Source organism: Hyperolius riggenbachi, chromosome 7, assembly GCF_040937935.1.
Source record: "Hyperolius riggenbachi isolate aHypRig1 chromosome 7, aHypRig1.pri, whole genome shotgun sequence".
NCBI classification, from domain to species: domain Eukaryota; kingdom Metazoa; phylum Chordata; class Amphibia; order Anura; family Hyperoliidae; genus Hyperolius; species Hyperolius riggenbachi.
In genome coordinates, this window is record NC_090652.1 from 294,464,873 (window position 1) to 294,492,296 (window position 27,424).

Consider the following 27,424-nt stretch of genomic DNA (forward strand, 5'->3'; position numbering starts at 1 on the left):
GAACGACATCAGATAGTGCATAGAGTGCACTGTCTGATGTTCACACTGCATGCGTTCCGGACCTGTGCGGTTCGGGAGCGCATGCTGCACGCATTTTTTGCAAAAACGCGCGGCTGTCCCATTCACTTTTCAGTGATGGGATCAGAGCCACGCAACGCATACAAACGTGGATGGCGTGCGTTCGCATGCGTTGCGTTCCGCACGCATGGCCGTCCGCGTTTGTAATGTGAACGGGGCCTTACGGTCTAATTTTTAAAAACGTTAAAAAAAAAATTTCAAAAACCCTAACGTTGTCATTTTGATAACGATAATTATCGAGTGCCCAAATTTCTGCTTTGGGTGCCTAATAGCTGATATTTGCATTAGCGTCCATGGGGAGACCAAATTTCCTGTCTCCGAAGTGACAACTAAATCGAAGCTGGAACTTTTCCTATTCTACTGAAAAATAAAACAGTTTGGTAGAAGATTGGCCTTTCCTGTACAGGCATTGATCTTCGGTGAACACACCGCATCAGGTACAGAGGAGGGGGTTCCATCGGGTTGTTCGGGTTGTCTCACCGCTTGTCCTTCTCAATGATGACCTATCTGCCCATTTATGGTGAGCCTGCATGTTCTACAGCTGCATCTCCTGCAGGGATGTCCGTAGAGAGATTCCTCCTGAATTTCCTCAATCCCGGTTGGACCTGAGCGCAGGCCAGGAATAGTGAGGTGCTCAGGAGGGTTTTCCTCACACAGGTCACGAGAGGTATATCCAGGCAGAGAAGACGGGTATGTGTCGAAACTTGAACTCTTTAAATCTATTAAGAATTCAAGCCACCCTTCAAAAGTCGTGCTGTTCCAGCCAGAACCTGCAATTGTACACAATTTATTATCTAAGGTGATCCGAGATCTAGTTGTCCTGGCTACGATTCACCACCCTCCTCTACTCCTCCTCCTCCGCCCCTGCCAAATCAGCCTTCATTCGAACCTCTCTGATGGTCGGAATATCCAAACCTGCTCATGCCAGAGACACTGGGAAAAAAAAGTAAGCAGTGCGCAGTTCAATCTCCGTCTCCGTCCGATCTAAAGGCTAGTACACACTAGCAATTTTGATTGGGCAATGATTGGTCAATTTTACCACCTCCATGTAGTATGAGGGCCAAACAGATTTTCAATTCTATGCAGATTATATAGGTAAATGGTCATACTACATGGAGGTGGTAAAATTGACCAATCATTGGACAATCACAATTGCTAGTGTGTACTAGGCTTAACAGTTGCCGATAATTGCTGCTCAAGCAAAAGTCCACAATAAAACAAATCTCTTGATGATTGACGCTCAGGTCAATCAAATCTTGTTCATCTCCACCACACCACCAGTGCCTTATGGTAAATTCGGCCCTGGATGCAATGTTATGGCCCGTCCATCGACTGCTGCTCCTTCACCGCCTTGATCAATGGAGACTTTCCGTCCACTTTATAATCTCCTGCCTCTGAAGAAGCGGGGCAACCTTCTATTTGCAGCCGCAGTTCGCCTAGTGGCCAGCCCCAGCGCCCGCTATAATAGCAGATGTTCTTTTAAACAGGAAGCTTCTGAAATTAAAACACTCCTAACGACAAAAGGATCACAAAACTCCATGCCTGGCCTTCCAAAATAACGCATTGGTTAGAAACTGGGCAGCAGCTTACGTCAGCACTGTTTGGGAGCGGCGCTGGGGCTTAAAGGACACCCAAGGCGAAAATAAACTAATGAAATAAAAAATTGTATCGATCTTCCGTCTCCTAAAAATTACTTTTTAAGAAAGTCCACAGATGTATTTTATGTTTAAATCTACTTTTTAAAATTTAACTGTTTTATTGTTTTTGATCAATGACACATTCATTGAAGTATGCCAGAGCTAAAATCTATTAACTATTGAGCCTTTTTATCGCTTTCCTGCTCTCAGAAGCCATTTTCTGCTAGGAAAGTGTTTTATAGATGGAATTTTTTATCAGTGAGGGTCACACTGTAGTCACTTCCTGTCTGAGTCAGGACTGAGTCAGCCACTTACATACCTGATATTTAACTCTTTCAGGCAGAGAAAGAAAAAAAAAAGTTATTTGTGTGCTAGGCACTGTACATACCCATGTCTATCTCATCATTTCACATGTCACCTCAGGTATCCTTTAAAGTACCACTATCCCAAAAAAGTAGGCAGTTAAAATCTGACAGAATCGACAGGTTTTGGGCCAGAACATCTCCTCCTGGGGGATTCTCAGCATTTTCTTTGTTTTCAAATGCATTTCCTAAACAACAGTTTAACTGCCCAAAATATTGACCCCACGTGTCCTGAAGAGGCGTGACATTCACGTGAAACAGCTGTAGACAGAGGGGCTTTCTTCTGTACCTGCGCTATGTGGCTTCAATACAGAGAAGATTCTTTTGTAGTGCCGGAGTCCGTGCGGTTTTCTTTTAGCAATAACTGCCCAAAATAGTAAGATACCAGCCAACCTCCCTACTCACTGGCACTATTTTGTCAGACTTTGCAACTGCTGTTCATGAAATGCTGTTGAAAACAAAGACAACTCTGAGAATCCCCCATGAGGAAATGGACTGGCCCAAAATCTGTCAGTTCTGTCAGATTTTAACTGCCTACTTTTTTTTCGCGATAATGGTCCTTGAAAGAGGAACTTTTGCGAAAAAAAGTAAAAAAAAAAATCAATACATTTCAAAGTTAGAAGTTAAAAAATGGAAGAGAGATCGAGAAATTATTGATATTCGCCATGTCATTTGTTAATATTGTTTGATCCACATTCAGCCTGCAGTTCATCATCTTTACTACTGGAAGACATGAAAAAAAACAGACAGCGCCAACTGTCATTATTTATACTCACACCTCCTAACAATGCAATAGGCTAAAATTATTATTATTTATATAGCGCCAACATATTCAGCAGCACTTTACAAAGCACAATAAGACCACAAGGGGAACATAGATACAACTAACAAATGTACAGCAGAGTTCCAAGCAGCACAAATATTGTGACAAAAACAGAAAGCATTAGGAGGATGACCCTGCCCTTGCGAGCTTATAATCTAGGTTGTTTTTAATAGATATACATATGCAGAGGGAGATACTGGTGGCTTGGCAGTTGGAAACAAACGTTATTTCCCACCATGCAACAAGGTTCACAGACAGCAAACTGTCAGGACCATGGTCATGACATCACACTGTGGGAGGGGTTTCGCCACAATATCAGCCATACAGAGCCCCCTGATGATCCGTTTGTGAAAAGGTAAAGCTTTCTCATGGGAAAGGGGGTATCAGATACTGAAGTTCAAACCTGGGTTACAGTTCCTCTCTAAGGTGGTAGAACCTTCAGTGAAGTATCGCTGCCTGTATGATTCAAGGCTAGGGAGATTTCACAGTTCTATATGGAAAAGTTTCCACTCGCTTAAGGAATTTGAGGTATTTGACGTGATAATTTTTTTTACTTTGTTAATTGTATTTTGAGTGGAAGCATTTAACTGTTTAAACTGAGTTTTCTTGCATCTTATAGGTACAAAATATCATTATAGGGACATTTTTTTTACCCCTCACCATTCAAATGCACCGTCCAAAAGGTATTGGGTTGTTCTGATGTCCCTGAACCATACTAGGGTCACGCCATAAGGCCTCTCTCAGAGGGGAGGCTGAGCTGAGCGTTGTTGGGAAGTTCGGTGGCCCCGCCTGCCGCTCACGATCACCATTCAGGTGCAATTAAAATGCAGCCGAATGGCAACGGTTAATCTATTAAGTTAAGTGACTGAATGAAATATTAGCTAGCACTAGGCTAGCCGATCCAGCTGCTTATATATTACCTAGCCTCTATCCAGCGACTGCTGCAGCCTCCCGCACAGCTCCGGTCTTCAGTATGAGGAGGATCGTACATGACGTCACCAACGTCATGTGCAGTCCCAATTCTCCTCATAGAGTAGTGATGGGAATTCCGTCTCTTCTCGGAGAATCGGCTCTTCTGAATCGGCTCCCATTAAAGAGCCGGCTCTAAATCGGCTCTTCATTAAATCTCACTAGACACCACTCAGAATCGGAGTAAAAGCCCCGCCCCCATCTCCATGACAACTCCAGACTGCTTCTCTGACTGGGCCAATCCCTCCTGCTACTGCTCTGTTCCGCCCCATACACTCCTACAAGCTGCAAGAGGAGGACTACCTCTCCCAGCATGCCTCAGCGCCCTTTATTACACAGCAAATCAGAGCTGTGTGGGGCGGCTGAGGCATCGGCTCTTTCAAAACTGGGAACCGGCTCTTGTCGTTCGCAGTAAAGAGCCGGCTCTTAGAGCCGGCTCGTTCGCGAACGACCCATCACTACCATAGAGAAGACCGGAGCTGTGCGGGAGGCTGCAGCAGTCGCTGGATAGAGGCTAGGTAATGTATAAGCGGCTGGATCGGGGGCAATCGGGGGTGGGGGGCTGGCACCTATACGGGCTAGCCTAGTACTAGCTAACATTTAATTCAGCCACTAAATAGATTTATCCTGGGGAACTCCTGAAGCTAGCAAAACTTCTTGAGCGGCATAATGCTCAGGAGGTTAAAGGGCAACTGAAGGGAGAGGAATATGGAGGCTGCCATATTTATTTCTTTTTAAAGGCTACCAGAACCGAAAAACTCTAGTAATAAGTGAAGGTACCACCCTTCCCATTCCCCTCTGTCCCCCGCCGTTCTGATACACTTGGTCCCGTTATCCTCGGCGACTCCAAGCCGGACATATTCAGTATGCAGTACGCATATGCAGTATGTTTGTTCTGCTCTCTGCAGAAGCACAGAGTGATGTCACAGGACAGGAACGTGGGCGTCCACCGCTCGTTTCCTGTGACATCACTGCGTGGCCACAGGGTCCCTGATGAGTCATAGATTGACGAAACATGTCGGGATCCTAACCACGCAAGCAGGAACTATACACGGAGTGTTAGCGGTGGTTGTCCCACGTGGTGTGCAGCCGTCGGGAGTGCGCACCAGTGGCGGAACACAGTGTAGGACTACAGGAACAAGCCTGCCTGCGGACATTACGGAGGAGAGCCCGTTTAAAAAAAAAACTTCTATGCTAATATATCAGGCTGGAAAACGTGAGTGCAATATGTTTTTATAGATCAATAAATGTTAAACTTTTTTACGCTATGAGAGGCCTTTTTATTGAGGTTTTGGAAAACGCGTACTGACCATAAGGATGAGGTTGACATCAGTGAAGTGATCAAGGATTTGCCAGAGAGGTGGAAGACCACCCCTTAACTGTCCCATGACTGCATCAGACCCGCCAGTAGGTCTTAGTGGACTGTGAGGTGGCTGGATGGTGTAATGGTTAAGGGCTCTGCATCTGACACAGGAGACCAGGGTTCGAATCTCATCTCTGCCTGTTCAGTAAGCCAGCACCTATTTAGTAGGAGACCTTTGGCAAGTCTCCCTAACACTGCTACTGCCTATAGAGCGCGCCCTAGTGGCTGCTGCTCTGGCGCTTTGAGTCCTCCAGGAGAAAACCGCGATATAAATGTTATTTGTCTTGTCTTGTGAGTCCAGCACAAAGTATGGGGTGGAGGCTGTTCTATTTTAAAGAAAGGCGATTGGTTTGTGTATTGAAGAGATCAGTGGGGGACATTTGTCAAGAATGTCAGACAAAATATTGGTAGGTTTGAAGAAATCCATGCAGAATTGTCTCAGACATCTTAAGAAATCACTAAATAGTGCAGTTTCCTTCTTAAACTGTTAGGAGTAGGAGGAGTTAGGAAGGTCAATGTGTGATGGAAAAATGCTGTTGCTGAGGTAACCAATACATCTGCTGTAGTGCATCAATGCCCAGCACTGGAAGGGTTAAGCACAGAACAGCTTCAAAGGACACCTGGCAGCAGGGGGGAGGAGCACTTCACATATCATGCCTAGATTGCACTATCTGTAGAACTGCTATTAGGCACTTCTTAATCTGCAGCAGTTTAGGAATGGATTTGCACTTCTCTTAAAGGGACTCCGAGCAGTGCAGAAACTATGGAAAGATGCATATCATTTTAAAGCTCTCTTTCTTCTCTTTCCAATGATATATAAACTGCTGCCCTACGCCTTTTAGTTTTCGCGATTGAAATTGCAGCGGCCGCGATTTCAATCGCGAAAATAGAGAAAACTAAAAGGCGTAGGGCGACGATTTAGGTGTCGCCAGAAAGAGGAGAAAGAGAGCTTTAAAATGATATCCATCTTTCCATAGTTACATTGTATTACACAGGGCGACTTTTTCCTAAAGTCAGCAGCTCCATTCTGCTGTATGGAGCTGCTGACACTGGGGAAAGTGTCGTCCTGTGTAATACAATGTAACTATGGAAAGATGGATATCATTTTAAAGCTCTCTTTCTCCTCTTTCTGGCGACACCTAAATCGTCGCCCTACGCCTTTTAGTTTTCTCTATTTTCGCGATTGAAATCGCGGCCACATCAATTTCAATCGCAAAAATAGCGAAAACTAAAAGGCGTAGGGCGGCGGTTTATATATCATTGGAAAGAGGAGAAAGAGAGCTTTAAAATGATATGCATCTTTCCATAGTTACTACACTGCTCGGAGTCCCTTTAACTGTACTGAAGTACAGCTCTCGAAATTCATGCTTAACAGCTGCTATTGCGTTGGATTTAAGAAGTTTATCATGCAGAACTGTTCCTTTGCTGGTTAGAACAGTTTAAGAAGAAAAATCTGTCGTTAATGCTTTGATAAATCTGGCCCAGTGAATCTTATAAGAGACTGCTCATAGTCAAGGAACTTTTAATTTGACTGCCTTATGAAAGACTGTGTCCTTTACAATTGTGGACTTTTGGAATATTGAGACATGCTGGTTCCCTGAGTGGCACTGCCTCTGTGTATTATATGGTTATACGCAAAGAGGAGGTGAACCAGGGTGGTTTAGCTATATCATACCTAAGGGGCCAGCGCACGTGTGTTTGGGTGTTTATATCAGGGGAGCGCAGTGTGTCCAGGTTTGGAGTCGCTGGAGTCATCAAGGTTAAAGGAGTTCTATGGACTGTTTAAATAAACTAAAACTGACACTTACATGGGGCTACTATCGGCCCCCTGCAGCTGTCATGTCCCGTGCCGTTCTCCTACGATCCTGTTCCCCGCCACCGCTCCCGGTCTGATCAGCCGTCTGATTAGACTGCGCGTCATGGGGAGCTTACTGCGCAGGCGCAGTACAAGAAAACTTTGTTCCCGATGACACATGCGGGAACGAGCATTATTTGTCTTGTTAGACGAATATTACAACAGGACCGGCGGCGAGCGATCGAGCATCAGAGGAGGACGGCGCGGGACATTTCAGCTACATGGGGGCGATAGAAGCCCCAGGTAAGTGGCGGTTTTTGTTTATTTAAAAACAGTCCACAGAACCCCTTTAACGGGACTAATTGTAAGAGAATGGCGAGTGAGGGAAAGGGAACGAGAGGCGCAGTATTTGCTTATACCCCCCCCCCTACCCACTGCACCTTCACTTTTTACCAGAGTCTTTCGGCTCTGGTATCCTTTAAAGGTACATACATACATACATCTTTTATTTCTGAATGACTTGACGTTCAAAACAGTCGTTTGAACGACAGTTTGGCAAGTGTACGAACGATCGTTAGACTATTAGCAGCAGTTTTGACTGATCGGCTTGCCGGATTCGTGGATTAACTGTTGTTCATACGACCGTTAGGTTCGTACATGTTTACAAACAACTTGTTGTGTGAAAGTCTATTAGTTTGACACTAAAGGACATTCAAACAACAAGTTGTTTGTTCAGTCATTTGATCTGGTCCAATGTTCTTTCCAGTCCATTGTCCATTCAAACAACATTTAAATAATCATTTCAAATGTTTTGTCGTCTGTGTGTAGAAGGAGTCTGAACAACTTTTTGTTTGAATGAGAAGTCGTTCAAACATCCGGTTTGAACAATCGGGCATAAAATCAGACGTGTACGCACCTTAAGCAATACCAGTTGTATGGCATCCTGCTGAGGATGTCGGGTGTTTCTGACACTATTGTCAGATCTGACAAGATTAGCTGCATGCTTGTTTCTGGTGTGATTCAGACACTACTGCAGCCAGCAGGGCTAGAAGGAAATACTGTAAATATATCGTAGGCAAACATCACTCTGCTTCCAGTGGGCAAAATAAAAAAATAGCATTTGTAATGAGACGGTTTTCAAAATCATGATGCATTATACAGTGAACCATTTTGGTGGCATGCTTGTAAATGTTTCCCAGTTCAGTATAACCGGAATCCAATTATGATAAAAGGCTTCCATCGTGATAAATTTTCGAAACCACAACAGCCATGCAAATCTTCAAAGCTGCAGGTGAGACGAGCGGAACAGTAAAGCTGTTCGGCCGCCGGTTGTCTGACGCCACTCTACGGAGAATAGCTCTGCTAAACGTGCCAGCTCCAGACACAGGCGCTCAGCCACTCTAAAAATATCAGTGTGGACTTTCACTTTTGATTTAAAAAGGAATTGTTGTGATCTCTGTGGAATGTTCGTTTACCAAGGCAGGGGACAGATTTGGCTCTCTTCATGTGCAATTTCTGTACAGAAAAACTGATTTAGGCCCAGTGCACCCCACAACCGCTAGCAGATCGTCAAAACGCTAGCGGTTTTGGGAGCAGAGAGCCGATATTTGCCGGGTGCACACCGGGCAGATTTTGTATGCGATCCACCGGCCGCATTCACATCAGCATCCGCGTGGCTAATGTATCTCTATGGGCTGGTGCACACTGGCGGTTTGAGGTTTTAAAGAGACACTGAAGCGAAAAAAAAAAATGATGATATTATGATTTGTATGTGTAGTACAGCTAAGAAATAAAACATTAAGGGCTGGAACCCACAGGAGCGCTTTTGGCAGCACTGCGATACGCTAGCAGTTTGCCAAAACGCTGGGCTAATGTTAATAGATGGGGCAACTTCCACAGGAGCGTTTGCGTTTCTCAGAAACGCAAACGCAGGACATGCAGCATTTTGGGAGCGTTAGCGCTTCAATGTAAAGTATTGAACCGCTAGCGGAAACGCTCAGCAAAACCTAAACTGAGCGGTTTTGCTAGCGTTTTGCGGTTCAGCACACTGTAACAAAATGAAAAATACCGTATATACTCGCAAGCAAGCCGAATTTTTGACCCCCCAAAAGTGGGCTAAAAGTTGGGGGGTCGGCTTGCTTGCGAGTGATGTGGTCCTCCCCCCGCGGCCGCCGCTGCAATTAGCTTACCCGGCGGCTTCCACTATTCCCGTCTCCGTGCAGGCATGTAAATATTTCACAGCAGCTCGCCCCACGGCGGCTGCTGTGTGATGAGGGAGGAAGCTGTAGGGAGAGTGGTTCCCATAGTAACGGCGATACACATCGCCGCTACAGGAAGCCGATCTCCTGCTTCCTCCCTCATCACACAGCAGCCGCCGTGGGGCGAGCTGCTGTGAAATATTTACATGCCTGCACGGAGACGGGAATAGTGGAAGCCGCCGGGTAAGCTAAGTGCAGCGGCGGCCGCGGCGGGGGGCGGGCGGGGAGTTCACCTACACACACTGGGCACTGTACTACCTATAATGGGGCACTATACTAGCTATACGGGGCACTATACTAGCTATAATGGGGAACTATACTGGCTAAACTGGGCACTATACTAGCTATAATGGGGCACTATACTAGCTATACTGGGGCACTATACTAGCACTAATGGCTATAATGGGGCACTATACTAGCTCTAATGGGGCACTATACTAGCCATGCTGGGCACTATACTAGCTCTAATGGGGCACTATACTAGCTATACTGGGGCACTATACTAGCTATAATGGGGCACTATACTAGCCATGCTGGGGCACTATACTAGCCATGCTGGGGCACTATACTAGCCATGCTGGGGCACTATACTAGCCATGCTGGGGCACTATACTAGCCATGCTGGGCACATACTAGCCATGCTGGGCACTATACTAGCTATACTGGGCACTATACTAGCCATGCTGGGCACTATACTAGCCATACTGGGGCACTATACTAGCCATGCTGGGCACTATACTAGCTCTAATGGCTATAATGGGGCACTATACTAGCATACTGGGCACGATGCTAGCTATACTGGGGCACTTTACTAGCTATACTGGGCACTTTACTAGCTATACCGGGCACTATACTAGCTATACTGGGCACTTTACTAGCTATACTGGGGCACTTTACTAGCTATACTGGGCACTTTACTAGCTATACTGGGCACTTTACTAGCTATACTGAGCACTACCTATCTATACTGGGCACTATACTAGCTATACTGGGGCACTATACTAGCTATACTGGGCACTATACTAGCTATACTGGGCACTTTACTAGCTGTACTGGAAGCTATACTAGCTATACTGGGCACTATACTAGCTATACTGGGCACTTTACTAGCTATACTGGGCACATTACTAGCTATACTGAGGCACTACCTACCCATACTGGGCACTATGCTATCTATACCGGGACACACTGGGGGGATCACGCGGCCAGCATTTCCTACCCCCGGCTTATATGAGGGTCAATCATTTTTTCCTGTTTTTTCGGGTAAAAGTTGGGGGGTCGGCTTACATGCGGGTCGGCTTGCTTGCGAGTATATACGGTAATTCACAGGACCAATCAGGATAAAAACGCAAAACGCAAAACGCTAGGCACCCGCTGGGGAAAAAAATACAATGTTGCAAAACACGACCAAAAACGCGCATGAATCCGCTTGCAAACCGCTCAGACAAAACGCTAGCGGTTGTGTTTTGCGTTGCGGTTTTCAGTGGGTTCCAGGCCTTAGATCAGATACATCAGTCTAATTGTTTCCAGTACAGGAAGAGTTAAGAAACTCCAGTTGTTATCTCTATGCAAACAAGCCATTAAGCTCTCCGACTAAAGGTGCCCATACACTCGTCAGATTGGCAACAGATAGATAAGAAATGCATCTGATGATCTATCTGATGCGTTTTTAGAACATTTTTTTACCAGGATAGAATTCCAATAGATTTCAGTTTGAAATCTATTGGAATTCTATCTGATGGCATTTTTTTGCCATCAGATTTCCATTAAGGCCAATGCAAACTGATAAGCAATCTCATCAGATCGACCTAAATTTTCCATCCTGCCAGCTCGATGGAAATCCATCGAAATCGATCGAAATCGGCCATCGATCGGTCGATTGGCCAACCGATTTGCAAACGATCAATCGATCGGGATCGATCTGTCGGCCAGAAAATCGGCTGAGTGTATGGGCCCCTTAAGTTAGGCTGTTATCTGACTTTTATCATCTCAACTGTAAGTGAACTGTTTACTTTTTCTCTGCCAGAGGAGAGTTCATTACTTCACAGACTGCTCTGAAAGACTCATTTTGAATGCTGAGTGTTGTGTAATCTGCACATATTATAGAATGATGCAATGTTAGAAAAAACACTATATACCTGAAAATAAAAGTATGAGAATATTTTCTTTGCTGCTAATCTTCTAGTAATTATTCGTAGTACACAACCAATTCATTATATCATATTTTTTTTAGCTTCAGTGTCTCTTTAAGCAAACTGCAAACATGCAGCAAAAGGCACGTTTGCGGCTTGCTAAAAACCTCAAACCGCCGGTGTGCACCAGCCCATAGAGATACATTAGCCACGCGGATTTTCAAGCGGATGCGGCCGGCGGATCCAGAGGAACTGTAACCATGGATTGAACTTCATCCTAAAAAGCAGCTGCTACGCCTTCCAAAAAAAAAAAAAAAAAACACACACAAAAAACCTTCCTTTTCTTGAATAGATCATTAGCAACTAGTATGTAGTGAAACCCTGCCTACAGTGTGATGTCATAACCTTGGTTCTGTCATCACACTGTGGGAGTCTTGTTGCATTGTTGGAAATAAGGGCTGTTTCCAACTTACAGTCCGACGAAGGCTTTTTATAAGTCGAAAGCTCACTGTTTATCCATCTCTAAGTTAGCCAATAAATGGTATCATCCTGATTCAAAACTTCTTGTTGTTCCAACTTACAAGCAAACAGTATCTCTCTCTGTGCATATGTATATCTATAGAAATTGTGAGCCCCTCTGAGGGACAGTTAAGTAACAAGACAATATACTCTGTACAGCGCTGAGGAAGAGGTCGGCTCTATATAAATTCTAAATAACAATAAAAAAAACAACCTTTTCGCTTATCGCATTGTTAGGGGATGTGGTTATAGATAACGGTAGTTGGTGCTGTCTATTTTTTTTTTTTCCCCTTGTCTGCCAAGTAGTAAACATGATTATGTGCAGGCTGAATGTGGATCAAACAATAAGAACAAATTAAATGGCGACTATCAAATCTCTGTTCTATTTTACGTTTCACTTTGCAATGTATTATTTTTTTCCCCTTTTCGCTAAAGTTCCTCTTTAACCTTTTCGGGACCGGCCGCCTACCCCCCCTTAAGGACCAGGCATTTTGCGCGGGAAGGGGGTGCGCGCGTTTGTGGGGGTCAGGCGGCCAGATCCCGTCTGTGGCTGCCTGGATTTGTGTCCCCCCATGGTGGCCTGGGCCCCCCCTTCTGCCAGCAGCCTTCACTTACCTTCCAGGCTCCAGCGATGAGCCGCACGGGACCCTCTTCTCCGGCCGGCATCTCCGTTCTGTCTGACGATCAGTTCCGGGTCGCGGCTTGATGACGTCATCAAGCCGGGACCCGGCGCTGACGTCAGACGGAGCGGAGATGCCGGCCAGAGCAGAGGGGGGTGCCGATCGTCGCGGGAACGGCAGGGAGGTGAGTGGATCCTCTTCTTTTCCCCCCTGCCGCCGCAGCTGTCAAACTGATCACTGCGATCCGACGGTGATCGTAGTGATCACGTGATCAGCAGCCATACGCGATGGCTGCTGATCACTCGGGGGAGATGTCGGCTGTCATATGACAGCTTAATCTCCCCCTCCAGGTGCGCACGATCGCGTCGGGAGCGGAAATTGCGGGCCGGCGTAGATCCTACGCCGCATCAGGCTAGAACAGCCACAAGTGCGGCGTAGAATCTAATGCACGTGGTCCCGAAAAGGTTAAACTACGGTAAGAAATCATGTTTATCAATGGGCTACTTCTGGCATCAGTATGGTCTGAGGCACAACCCTGAGGCTGGTTTCACAGTGGGACGTTAAAGTCCCACGTTACAGCAGCCAGTAACGCAGCCCAACTCACAGCACTGTAAAATCAATGTGCTGTTCACAGTGCACACGTTGCGTTACATTGTAACTCAGCACATTTAAACAAAGTGTTACATGCTGTACGTTATACTGGGCTAAGCCACGTTAGACTATTTGCACATGCTCAGTAATGTTGGAGGAGGAGGACTCCTCTCCCCCTCCTCCGGCAGCCACATGGCTAATTAATATTCACTTCACTGCAGAGATTAGTAGTGGGACTGTAGTGTTGTCCGGATCATGAACGAATCCTTCATTTGATCCGGATCTATTTTGTGAGTTGAATCATCCGGATCATCACAATGAAAGATTCGGTTCACAGAGAATGTCTGTCTGGAAGAAACAGGAACATACAGAATGTACAGTGCAGGGAAAGTCCTGTCCTGCTAGTCATTTCACCCAGTCTGCTTCCCTAGTAAAATGATTCAAATGATTCGGTTCAAAGATCCGGATCTTTTCAATGATCCGAATCCTTAAAAAGAACCGGACTTCCTATCACTAACCTGGAGCGGCTGCTTTGAGAGCCGCACAACACAGCTCAATCTGACGTCCAACTTCAACACCACCATGCGTTGCATTAGGGGCACGTTATGCGACCATAGCGTCCCCTAAAGCGCAACGTCTTAGTGTGTAAGTAGCCTGAAAAAAGCATGTGGCTAACCCAGTCAGACTTAAAAGACAACTGTAGCTAGAGGTTTGTGGAGGCTGCCATAATTATTTCCTTTTAAAGAGAATCTGTATTGTTAAAATCACACAAAAGTAAACATACCAGTGCGTTAGGGGACATCTCCTATTACCCTCTGTCACAATTTCCCCGCCGCATTAAAAGTGGTTAAAAACAGTTTTTAAAAGTTTGTTTATAAACAAACAAAATGGCCACCAAAACAGGAAGTAGGTTGATGTACAGTATGTCCACACATAGAAAATACATCCATACACAAGCAGGCTGTATACAGCCTTCCTTTTGAATCTCAAGAGATCATTTGTGTGTTTCTTTCCCCCTGCATCTCTCATGCACTGAAGTTTCAGGCTGCTCTTTTCTTCCTGCAAACAGCTTTGCCCTTGTCTGTAATTCCTCACTATGTGAAAGCCCAGCCAGCTCAGAGGACGATTTATCCAGCTTGTAAAAGATAAGAGAGAAGCGAAAAGCTGCTCTAATCTAAATAATACACAGGCAGTGTGCACAGAGGGGCCTGGAAGGAGGAGTTCATAGCAGAACCACAACACTGAAGAACTTGGCAGCCTTCCAGACACAGGCTGACAAGTCTGACAAGAGAGAGATAAGTTGATTTATTACAGAGACTGTGATAGTAGAAAGTGCTGCAGTAAGCCAGAACACATTAGAATAGCTTTTGGAACTTGTAGGATGATAAAAAACAGGATGAAATTTTTGTTACGGAGTCTCTTTAAATAATACCAGCTGCCTGGCAGTCCTGCTGATCTATTTGGCTGCAGTAGTGTCTGAATCACACCAGACACAAGCATGCAGCTAATCTTGTCAGATCTGACAATAATGTCAGAAACACCTGATCTGCTGCATGCTTGTTCAGGATCTGTGGCTAAAAGTATTAGAGGCAGAGGATCAGCAGGATAGCCAGGAAACTGGTATTGCTTAAAAGGCAATCAATATGGCAGCCTCCAGATACCTCTCGCTACAATTGTCCTTTAGGCTGGAGCACTTGATAGGCATGTTTATTCGGGGTCTATGGCTAAAAGTAGGAGACACGGGGTCAGGGGGACATCCAGGCAACTTGCACTGTTTACAAGGAAATAAATATGGTGGCCTCCATATCACGCTTACCTCGGAATTCCTTTAAGGCAAGAGTCACACTAGCAGCGTGGAACTACAAGCACAGCATTGGGAACACACTCAAAAAAGAACGAAATACCAATGTTGCTATGTGTGCTGCTTTCACACTTGTCAGTGTGAGCACAGCAAAAGAAACTGCTCATTTACAGTATTTATTTTTTTTACGTCGTTACCACCAGGGCTGTGGAGTCGGTCCAAAAATCCACCGACTCCGACTCCTCAGTTTAGGATTCCACCGACTCCGACTCCTCTAATTTGCATATTACAATTTTGTTGATTAAAAGTATGTAACATGAAATTTGTCTCTTAACTGCCAACGCTTAGGAATTTTACAAGACAACTGAAGTGAGAAGGATATGTAGACTACTATATTTATTCCCTTTAGACTAAAACTAGTCCTTGGTAAGAGTACTTGTAAAAGGTACAAACCGGAACAAAGAACATCTATCAGGCCCTAGGCAATGTAAGTGTGGGTACATGTAAGAGTGATGTGCAGGTACTCTGCAGGGGAATGAGGAGATTGTAAACAAGACAACACCTCTGTGTTCAATGTGCACAGCATTCTCAGTGGATTCCCTGCAGCTCTGTGGGGAGTGCATATGTAGAGTATAGTACTACTGTGTAACAAAGTAAACCTGAGACAGATGAAATTAAAGTTTTATACATACCTGGGGCTTCCTCCAGCCGCCTTGAGGATAATCAGTCCCTCTATGTCCTCCTCCACCACCTGGATCTTCTGCTATGAGTCCAGGTACTTGAGCCAGTCGGGCGTAGTGCGCATGCACACACTCCGCCGCCAGGAGCATACTACACCTATGCAGCACTATTGCGTAGGTGCAGAATGTTCCTGGCTGTGGGAGCGGCATGCGGCCGGACAGCGCTGACTGGCTGAATTACCAGGACTCATAGCAGAAGATCCGGGTGGTGGAGGACAGCGAGGGACTGATTAGCCTGAAGGGGGCTAGAGGAAGCCCCAGGTATGTATAAAACTTTACTTTTCATCCGTTTCAGTTACCCTTTAATTTGTAGTCACCAAACCAAATTTTAATAACATATCACATTATTTGATTTCATCAGCAAAGGGAGTGCATACATTTGCATAAATCAGCATCAATGCAGAATTATTTCCATCTCATTGACCATCTCTATTAGTGACACAGCTACACATCAGGCTTTATTCTTACAGCATAGATGTTATTTAGTATATATAAGAGATTCCTGTGTACACATCATATATACAGTCACAATCAGATGTGTATATCTGACCTTAAAAATACGGGGACTGCTTTATTGAAGCAGCAAAAGTAACTAATTTTGACTGGTTTATTTCATTTTTGTGGACTAAGCACAGCTATTACTGTATATATACATTATTTTTAATGACTATTATCTGAGAAATAGAAAATTTTATCATATTTTCTATTTTAATTACAGTTACAAATTCATTAGGAGTCGGAGTCGGTGCATTTTTTTCCCGACTCCAGGCACCCAAAATTGCCCGACTCCACAGCCCTGGTTACCACCCGGTTGTTATCACAGTCTCAGGAATGCCAATGTTTTATGGTAGTGTGAATAGGGCCTAAAAGCAAGCTTAAAATGAATCTCAGATCAATACTGCCAAATAAATACTTTACAGATAATCTATTTGCAGTATATACTGTATATTGTAACTGCATTACTACATTTAGGTCTATTTTAAATTACTGGCATGTGACATACCTTGCTGACACATCACTTGTCGTGTGCGCTGCAGTGCTGCTCACACCTGCAAAGAGAGAAGCACGGTAATACAGCTGAGTAAGAAAGAAGGAAACTGGAAACTAAGAAAAAAAAAGAAAAGAGAAAGGGGAATATTGCAAACGAAAAAAATGGAACACTCAGGGCCGGTTCTTCCATGAAGCAACGTGAATTATGTGCTTCAGAATGGCATCAATTAGAGGGCGGCAAGAGACAGCTCTCCTACCCAAATGCCCCCCCTCCACGCTCTCCCCATCCCTAGATGTGTGGTGCCGCTTAACTTACCTGCTCTCAGCGTTCCAGTGATGAGATCTCCATCTGTCTGTCCATCATCCTGTATCCATGGCTACAGCGGTGCATCATGTGACCTGTTACATGCTTCCAGGTCACATGAGGCGCCGCTGTAGTTAGAAAGGAAGCAGGACTTTATGTGTGACTGATGATCCCATTGCTAATCTCCTGAGAGCGGGTGAGTGATGCAGCAGAGGTGTAGCACATACCTGGCATCCTGGGGATCAGATGCTGCAGGCCAGCAGGGAGGAGATGCTATGGGAGGAGGTGCAGCACATACCCGGCATCCTGAGGATTAGATGCTGCGGGCCAGCAGGGAGGAGATGCTATGGGAGGAGGTGCAGCACATACCCGGCATCCTGAGGATCAGATGCTGCGAGCCAGCAGGGAGGAGATGCAGCACATACCCGGCATCCTGGGGATCAGATGCTGCGGGCCAGCAGGGAGGAGATGCTATGGGAGGAAGTGCAGCACATACCCGGCATCCTGGGGATCAGATGCTGCGGGCCAGCAGGGAGGAGATGCTATGGGAGGAGGTGCAGCACATACCCGGCATCCTGGGGATCAGATGCTGCGGGGCAGCAGGGAGGAGATGCTATGGGAGGAGGTGCAGCACATACCCGGCATCCTGAGGATTAGATGCTGCGGGCCAGCAGGGAGGAGATGCTATGGGAGGAGGTGCAGCACATACCCGGCATCCTGAGGATCAGATGCTGCGAGCCAGCAGGGAGGAGATGCTATGGGAGGAAGTGCAGCACATACCCGGCATCCTGGGGATCAGATGCTGCGGGCCAGCAAGGAGGGGATGCTATGGGAGGAGGTGCAGCACATACCCGGAATCCTGGGGATCAGATGCTGCAGGGCAGCAGGAAGGAGATGCTATGGGAGGAGGTGCAGCACATACCCGGCATCCTGGGGATCAGATGCTACGGGCCAGCAGGGAGGAGATGCTATGGGAGGAGGTGCAGCACATACCCGGCATCCTGGGGATCAGATGCTGTGGGCCAGCAGGGAGGAGATGCTATGGGAGGAGGTGCAGCACGTACCCGGCATCCTGGGGATCAGATGCTGCAGGCCAGCAGGGAGGAGATGCTATGGGAGGAGGTGCAGCACATACCCAGCATCCTGGGGATCAGATGCTGTGGGCCAGCAGGGAGGAGATGCTATGGGAGGAGGTGCAGCACATACCCAGCATCCTGGGGATCAGATGCTGCAGGCCAGCAGGGAGGAGATGCTATGGGAGGAGATGCAGCACATACCCGGCATCCTGGGGATCAGATGCTGCAGGCCAGCAGGGAGGAGATGCTATGGGAGGAGGTGCAGCACATACCCGGCATCCTGGGGATCAGATGCTGCGGGTCAGCAGGGAGGAGATGCTATGGGAGGAGGTGCAGCACATACCCGGCATCCTGGGGATCAGATGCTGCAGGCCAGCAGGGAGGAGATACCGCCTTGGAGGAAGCAAAGGGAGGTAACCGTAGTGCCAGTGCCTACAATGACAAGATTAGCCGCATACTTGCTTCTGATGATATTCAGAAACTACCGCAGCCAAATAGAGCAGCAGGGCTGCCAGGCAACTGGCATTGTTTATAAAGAAACAAATATGGCAGCCTCCACATACCTCTCACTTCAGTTGTACTTTAAATTCTTAAAAAAAAAAAAGTAGATAAGTATTGAAAGTAGCATAAACACAAAAAAATAATATATTCTCCATAAAATAAAAAAAAGTTGAAAAATTCCCTTTGCATTACTGACACTTGGATAACACCCACGGTAGCCACACCCCTATTTGGCAATATAAAACACACCGTATAGAGTTCCATTCTTGTTTGCGGAGTAGCGGGACACCTGCTGCACGCGAGGGGTTAATTCCTGATTACAGAGGTGGAAGGGCTCTGGGAGGGAGGCGTTGAGACAAGCTTGTCATGATAATTATAGATTTTGGAAGGCTCCTAAAATCGTGTCGGGGACAGAGAGAACATGCTTAGACAGACCCAGAGCTACTGCTGGAGAGGGAGAGGTTGGCAGGCAGCTGCTCTCTCCCCCCCCTCACACACAGCTGCAGCCAGGTACAACCCCCCCCCCCCCCCACACACACACACTATACACACAAGTACACCCGTCACACACGCAGCTACACACAGCTGCAGCCAGGTACATGCTGCTCCCCCCCCCCCCCCCCACACACACACACACACAACCGTCACACACACAGCTACACACAGTTGCAGCCAGGTACATGCTGCTCTCCCCTCCCCCCCATACACACAACTACACCCGTCACACCCGGAGTCGAATGATTTTTCTACAAAATCCACAGCCTGAGCCAATTTGGGCACCCGGAGTCGTGGTTTCATAAACTGAGAAATTTTTGTACCGACTCCACAGCCCTGGTACAACCATCACTCACGCAGCTACACACAGCTGCAGCCAGGTACATGCTGCTCCCCCCCACACTATACACACACACACACACAAAACTGTCACATACGCAGCTATACACAGCTGCAGCCAGGTACATGCTGCTTCCCCCCTACACTATACACACACACACACACACACACACACACACACAACCGTCACACACGCAGCTACACACATCTGCAGCCAGGTACATGCTGCTCCACCCCACACTACACACACACACACCCATACAACTGTCACACATGCAGCTGCAGCCAGGTACATGCTGCTCCCCCCCCCCCCCACACACACACTATATACACACACACACACACAGCTGCAGCCAGGTACATGCTGCTCTCCCCCTCCCCCCCCCCCACTATAAATAAATAAATATACACATACAGTGGCTTGCAAAAGTATTCGGCCCCCTTGAAGTTTTCCACATTTTGTCACATTACCGCCACAATCATGAATCAATATTATTGGAATTCCACATGAAAGACCAATACAAAGTGGTGTTCACGTGAGAAATGGAACGAAAATCATACATGATTCCAAACATTTTTTACAAATAACTGCAAAGTGGTGTGTGCATAATTATTCAGCCCCCTTTGGTCTGAGTGCAGTCAGTACAAATACAGATGCTCTGTGACGACCTCAGAGGTTGTCTAAGATAATATTGGGAGCAACAACATCATGAAGTCCAAAGAACACACCAGACAGGTCAGGGATAAAGTTATTGAGAAATTTAAAGCAGGCTTAAAGAGGAACTCCAGTGAAAATAATGTAGTAAAAAAAGTGCTTCATTTTTTACCATAATTATGTATAAATGATTTAGTCAGTGTTTGCTCATTGTAAAATCTTTCCTCTCCCAGATTCACATTCTGACATTTATTACATGGTGACATTGTTACTGTGGGCAGGTTATTTAGCTGTTTCTAGCTGCTCTGTCTGTTATAGACAGCTAATAACAGCTATTTCCTGTCTCTGAATATTGTTACATTGTGGCAGTTTGCCAGCAGTACCGCGGTATTCAGAGCCTCTTGTGGGAGGGGTTTCAGTACAAAATCAGTCACACAGCGCCCCCTGATGGTCTGTTTGTGAAAATCATTGTCTTTTTCATGTAAAATGGGGTATCAGCTACTGATTGGGAAAAAGTTCAATTCTTGGTTGGAGTTTCTCTTTAAGCTACAAAAAGATTTCCAAAGCCTTGAACATCCCACGGAGCACTGTTCAAGCGATCATTCAGAAATGGAAGGAGTATGGCACAACTGTAAACCTAGCAAGACAAGGCCGTCCACCTAAACTCACAGGCCGAACAAGGAGAGCGCTGATCAGAAATGCAGTCAAGAGGCCCATGGTGACTCTGGATGAGCTGCAGAGATCTACAGCTCAGGTGGGGGAATCTGTCCATAGGACAACTATTAGTCATGCACTGCACAAAGTTGGCCTTTATGGAAGAGTGGCAAGAAGAAAGGCATTGCTAACAGAAAAGCATAAGAAGTCCTGTTTGCAGTTTGCCACAAGCCATGTGGGGGACACAGCAACCATGTGGAAGAAGGTGCTCTGGTCAGATGAGATCAAAACGGAACTTTTTGGCCAAAATGCAAAACGCTATGTGTGGCAGAAAACTAATACTGCACATCACTCTGAACACACCATCCCCAAATATGGTGGTGGCAGCATCATGCTCGGGGGGTGCATCTCTTCAGCAGGGACAGGGAAGCTGGTCAGAGTTGATGGGAAGATGGATGGAGCCAAATACAGGGCAATCTTGGAAGAAAACCTCTTGGAGACTGCAAAAGACTTGAGACTGGGGCGGAGGTTCACCTTCCAGCAGGACAACGACCCTAAACATAAAGCCAGGGCAGCAATGGAATGGTTTAAAACAAAACATATCCATGTGTTAGGCCCCATTCACACTTGCGTTTTGGCATGCAAACGGACCGGATCTGATCCGGATCCGGTCCGTTTGCATCAGGCGTGCATCAGGCTGCCATCCGGATCCGTATTGTAAAATAGCAATAAACTATTAAAATTGTTGTGGTCAGCAGAAGATGCACCTGGTGCACCTGTAAAATCAGGTCCTCTGCTGTTTAGGCCTCACCTCTACCTCCGACATACTGCCAAACAGCTCCAGCACGTTAGTCACTGCTGCTCCACTCCAGATATGCTGGGCCCATGTGTCCCCATCCAAAATGGCTGCTAGAATAAGCATAGGAATTGGGGTAGAACGTCAGGTGTTTGTATCCAGTGTGTTCTGTGCTTTCCGTTCCCCATAGGTTTCTATTTCCGGATGGTGCAGTCAGGATCCGGTCCGGGTGCGTGGGCCGGATGATCCGGACCCGAAAAATAGCGCATGTTGGAAAAGTGTCCGGATCTGATCCGGCTCCGTTCTGTACGGAACGTACGCATGTGAACGTCCGCATAGACTTTGCATTGCTATGCGGAACGTACGTTCCGTTTGTACAGTATACGGTCCGGATCCGATCAGGCGAATCCGGACAGCGAACGCTAATGTGAACGAGGCCTTAGAATGGCTCAGTCAAAGTCCAGATCTAAATCCAATTGAAAATCTGTGGCAAGATCTGAAAACTGCTGTTCACAAACGCTGTCCATCTAATCTGACTGAGCTGGAGCTGTTTTGCAAAGAAGAATGGGCAAGGATTTCAATCTCTAGATGTGCAAAGCTGGTAGAGACATACCCTAAAAGACTGGCAGCTGTAATTGCAGCAAAAGGTGGTTCTACAAAGTATTGACTCAAAGGGCTGAATAATTACGCACACCCCACTTTGCAGTTATTTATTTGTAAAAAAAATTTGGAATCATGTATGATTTTCGTTCCACTTCTCACGTGTACACCACTTTGTATTGGTCTTTCACGTGGAATTCCAATAAAATTGATTCATGTTTGTGGCAGTAATGTGACAAAATGTGGAAAACTTCAAGGGGGCCGAATACTTTTGCAAGCCACTGTATATACACACACACACACACACACACACACACACACACACACACACACACACACACACAGCTGCAGCCGGGTACATGCTGCTCCTCCCCTACACTATACACACACACACACACAACCGTCACACACGCAGCTACACACATCTGCAGCCAGGTACATGCTGCTCCACCCCACACTACACACACAAACACACACGTACAACCGTCACACACGCAGCTACACACAGCTGCAGCCAGGTACATGCTGCTCCCCCCTACACTATACACACAACCGTCACACATGCAGCTACACACAGCTGCAGCCAGGTACATGCTGTTCTCTCCCCCCCCACCCCACTATAAACACACACACACATCCCACGCGCAGCTACTCACACAGCTGCAGCCAGGTACATGCGCTCGCTTAGATGCAAACGTTGCCTCTATGCTCTAATACTGCATTAAACATTATCCGTCACTAAGTATCGCTTGCTGTGGCTCCCACAGGAGCTGTTTCAGACACACTTGCAATTGTCCTGTCCAATAATGCTGCAGACGCATTGCAATTGTCCTGTCTGCAGCATTATTGGAGTGTTTGCACTCCGATACAAAGGATAGCATCGCTACAAGCACAAACGCTTTGCAATCGCTGCTGTACTAAAGTGATTTTGCAGCCATACTACTACTGAGAACGAACTACAAGAACGAACTATTGCAATGGCTGCAAAAATCGCTACATTACATTAAAAGTGCTTTGAAATTCTCCATAATCGTGCCAAAAAAAACTGTACACAAAGCGCAAGAACTCTTTTCAGGCGTACTTATTGACCTGCGCGCAAGAGAGTTGGACACTGCCGCTCAAATTCCCGGCGAGGTTAAATACTATTCCCCCTCCGAGTCGTAACAATTCCGAAAGAGAAGTAATTTGGGGTCTGGCGGTTGCCAGAACATCAAATTTCCATTGCGCAGGGGGCAGACTATAGCATTAGTGCCATAGTGGTGCCCAGCTTCGGCATCCAAACCGCCGGCTTCCCTTTTCAGCATCAGGGGGAAAATGCCCGGGCAGATTTCTTTGATGGGGCAGAGCTTAGCTTCTGTGCAGCTAAAAATGAAGTTCTGATGCTGTGAAACTGTTAAAGCAACACCAAGCCTTTTCAGTGCTGCTGAGTAGATTTTTAGTCTGGAGGTTCACTTTAACCCGATCCTTGATTGAAATTTTGCTGCTCATCACATTTACTGCTATGTCAGTGTGTTTACTGACATGCATGCGCAGCAGAATCTTTTTTTCTCCTGATGCCCTATGTCACTGCACTGCGCAGGATCACGTACATGCGCAGTGTATTCTCAAATACAGTTCACCCTAAATTCTTTGTATTGTGGTCCTCTTGCACACCCTACAAACCCCCTACAACCTTCTCCCCCCCCCCCCCCAAGCTGCCTCTGTGCATATTTGCCGCCCCCGAGCACTGCTGGTTCCAGAATTATGGCATATGAGCCTATCTTGTGAGCCGGCAGGACTCTTTGCACAGAGGTAGCTCAAGGGGTTCACTTCCCATACCCTCAAAATTTGGTCTGTAAGAGGACTACAATTCAAAGAATTTGAGGTGAAATGTAATTGAGAATATACTGCGCAGTGCAGTGACGTAGGGCAGCAAAAACTGTCACTGCAAAGGCACTCCAGATCTCTCGGGGGACAAATCAGGACGGAAGTTGGACAAACACAATTTCTCAAACGATAATTTCGCATCTGCTTCTGAGTTTTAGGGCCAGTTGAACACTGATGGCTGAATACAGCGTTCAGTAAGTGCTCCTGATGCTCACAAATGCCCAGACACCAAAGAATGGAGCAAAATGGCCCAGTAGACGTTCGGTTATGTTGTGCGTATGAGTCTAGGTCAGGCATGGGCAAACTTGGCCCTCCAGCTGTTAAGGAACTACAAGTCCCACAATGCATTAGTCTGACAGCCACAGTCATGACTCATAAAGGCAAATGCATTGTGGGACTTCCGTAACAGCTGGAAGGCCGAGTTTGCCCATGCCTGGTCTAGGTGATTATGGGCATAGACGCCCATGTAGTTTTTATTCAGGGAGTAGTCATGGTCATGTCTAGAATGCATGAAGAGGCATGTGACCAGTTTGGTCAGGTGATAGATATGCAAGTCTCTGATTTGCAAGTTGTGATCACAAGCTAAAGCCGGATGCGATTCTAGCAAATCAGAGCTTTGCAAATCTATCAACTGATCAAACAAATCACACACTTCTCCATGAGTCTTCCTAGACGTTACATTCACTATCAAGGAGTATTGGTAATGGAACCCACATTTCACATTGATTTAATATACTTGCAAAGATTATTTGGAATGGTAAGGCTGATGCTGTTGGGGTGGGTCGTTTCTGTACGTTTGGAGTTCCTGTTGAAAAAAGCAGGATACTTTCCACGGAAGATGAAATCGTTGAGAGGAACTCACCTCCTCAGTGACTTTATGTTTTGTGAAATTAAAAGAGTACACTTGCCTGGGGCTTCTTCCAGCGCAGCATAGGCGGCGAGGTCCCCGGGCGTCCTTCTGGCTCCTCTCCTTGTGCCTCCGCCAGCCCCTCATTACCGGCGTCACCCGGGCCGGCTCTTCCTGGTTAATGACGCATGGCGTCATCATGCCGGCCGCTTCGCGTCATCACGGCGTGACAGGTCTGCGCATGTGCGGGTTTTCCGCGCATGCGCAGACCTGTCACGCCGGCCGCCGTGATGACGCCATGCGTACTAATCACAAATATTATGAGCATTTTCTTGCTTGCTGGTGGTTTAAAAGGCATTTTATGGCAAGGTGTGAAAATACCACCTGGGAGAAAACTCAGGAGAAAAAGTTAATAGCATCGTAGTGGCTGGATAGTGTACTGGTTAAGGGCTCTGCCTTTGACATGGGAGACCTGGGTTTGAATCCTGGCTAGGTCAAGTACCTATTCAGTAAGGAGTTCAAGGCAAGACTCCCTAACACTGCAGGGTGGCCTCTTGAGCGCGTCCCAGTGGCTGCAGCTCTTGAGCGCTTTGAGTCCGACAGGAGAAAAGCGCTATATAAATGTTCAGATTATTATATAGGCCCTGTTAGTTTTCTCCTAAAAGATCATTTTCATATTACCTTTAAAATAACCTTTAAAGGGAATGTCCAAGCAAAATAAAAAAATGAGTTTCACTTACCTGGGGCTTCTACCAGCCCCATGCAGCCATCCTGTGCCCTCGTAGTCACTCACTGCTGCTCCAGTCCCCCGCTGGCAGCTTGCCGACCTCGGAGGTCGGCAGGCCGCATTGCGTACATTTTTACGCATTCCCGATAGTGCAGGAACATTAACATACATTTTTACGCGTTACTGGTCCAATGCGTAAATTTTTACGCATTGAACCAGTAATGTGTAAAAATGTATGTGTTAATGTTCCTGCACTAGCGGGAATGCGTAAAAATGTACGCAATGCGGCCCGCCGACCTACGAGGTCGGCAAGCTGGCGGCGGGGGACTGGAGCAGCAGCGAGTGACTACGAGGGCACAGGATGGCTGCATGGGGCTGGTAGAAGCCCCAGGTAAGTGAAACTCATTTTTTTATTTTGCTTGAACCTTCCCTTTAAGCATTTAAAGAGACTCAAAGCTCTAAAATTAAAAAGATTTTATACATACCTGGGCCTCCCTCCAGCCCCATCCGCTCTGATCGCTCCCACGCCGCCGTCCACAGCTTTGGGAACCAGGAACTGACTTCAGTCGCAGCCAGCTACGCAGGAGAAGTGCCCTCTTTGCGTATCTCTGCAGCAACTGCTGGAGAGATACGTAGAGGGCGCACTTCTCTTATGCCAGACTGCCTCCGACTGACGGAAGTGCGGGGACCCAAAGCTGCGGGCAGCGGAGGACGGCGGCGTGGGAGCGATCAGAGCGGATGGGGCTGGAGGGAGGCCCAGATATGTATAAAATCTTTTTTATTTCAGAGCTCTGGTACACTTTAACAATTGAAAAAGTACCTAGTACCAGCGCTGCGTAATATGTTGGCGCTTTATAAATACAATAAATAAATAAAAAGTACTATCAAAATTATTGACTGTATGCTTCACTGTACCCGACGCAGCGTGGCTGAAACATGCGGTTCTACTTTTTCGTTCACTTGCGCTCCTGTTGTACAGGGAACGCAGCATTCCACATGTGAACCTAGCCTACCAAACCCTGACACTGCTCAAAACCCTGACTGCCATCTGTTCCTCCCTGACCTTATCACATCTCATCACAGTGGCGTAGCAACAGGAGATGCAGAGGCTGCAATGGCACTACCAAGCGCTCAGCAAGCACTAATCAAACGCAAGCGCTCACAAAAGCGCTTATAGGGCTTGATTCACTAAAGCGTGATAACTGCACATAAGTGCTATCAAAGCAAATATCACGTGATAAGTGCTATCACATATCATAGCACTTATCACACTTTAGTGAAACAAGCACAATGGCTTGCACGCACGTGTGCACGTGCAAAGCTTTTAGGCGTGATAACTGAGTTATCACGCTTTTGTGAATCCAGCCCATATTGTGGATCTGGCCTAAAGGGAGCACTACAAGCCTCCTCTCCTGCTATTGGTCAGTGAGACCTCCTGTCATGATGCTGCAGCCAACTCCAAAGTTCCCTGGAACAGAAGAGGGGAGAGAGAGGACCAGAATCTCCATACAATGGAAACAGAACTTTTACTTCTCACTTCAGTACCTCCTGGTTATGACTGTAGTGGCATTTCTACCAGTATGTACTGTTTAGCTTCACTTTCAATAAAAAAGAAAACAGTGCAGATACCTATACAGGACAGCAATTCACTGACAGCACTTCTCAGATACTCATTTGTTCCATCATGAAGCAAGAAATCAGAGAGCACATTACAGCAATTCAAACTTTTTTACCGGTTAAAATAAATCTGGGTTTAGCTGTACCTTCATGAGGGCCAATGCCATAATAGTGCTCATGACTGCCCCCTCCTCAGACTGCTGTGGGCTGGCTAGTCCCAGAGGCCCCTCCTTATCACGTGACCCTACTCTCAGCCTGCCCCTCCCCAT

The 27,424-nt window shown here is 46.5% G+C and overlaps 1 protein-coding gene and 1 long non-coding RNA gene across 3 annotated transcripts in view; one reads left to right on the plus strand and one right to left on the minus strand.

The window, feature by feature from the left end:
• WNT6 (Wnt family member 6) overlaps window positions 1–27,424 on the plus strand; it is a 155,169-nt gene that overhangs the window by 54,661 nt on the left and 73,084 nt on the right. The gene's annotated exons all lie outside the window — the stretch shown is intronic.
• LOC137525136 (uncharacterized) lies at window positions 634–27,384 on the minus strand. Its single transcript, XR_011022869.1, has 3 exons — window positions 27,302–27,384; window positions 16,692–16,737; window positions 634–848 (listed from the first exon to the last, which is right to left on the minus strand). It is a non-coding gene; the product is annotated as an uncharacterized lncRNA (long non-coding RNA).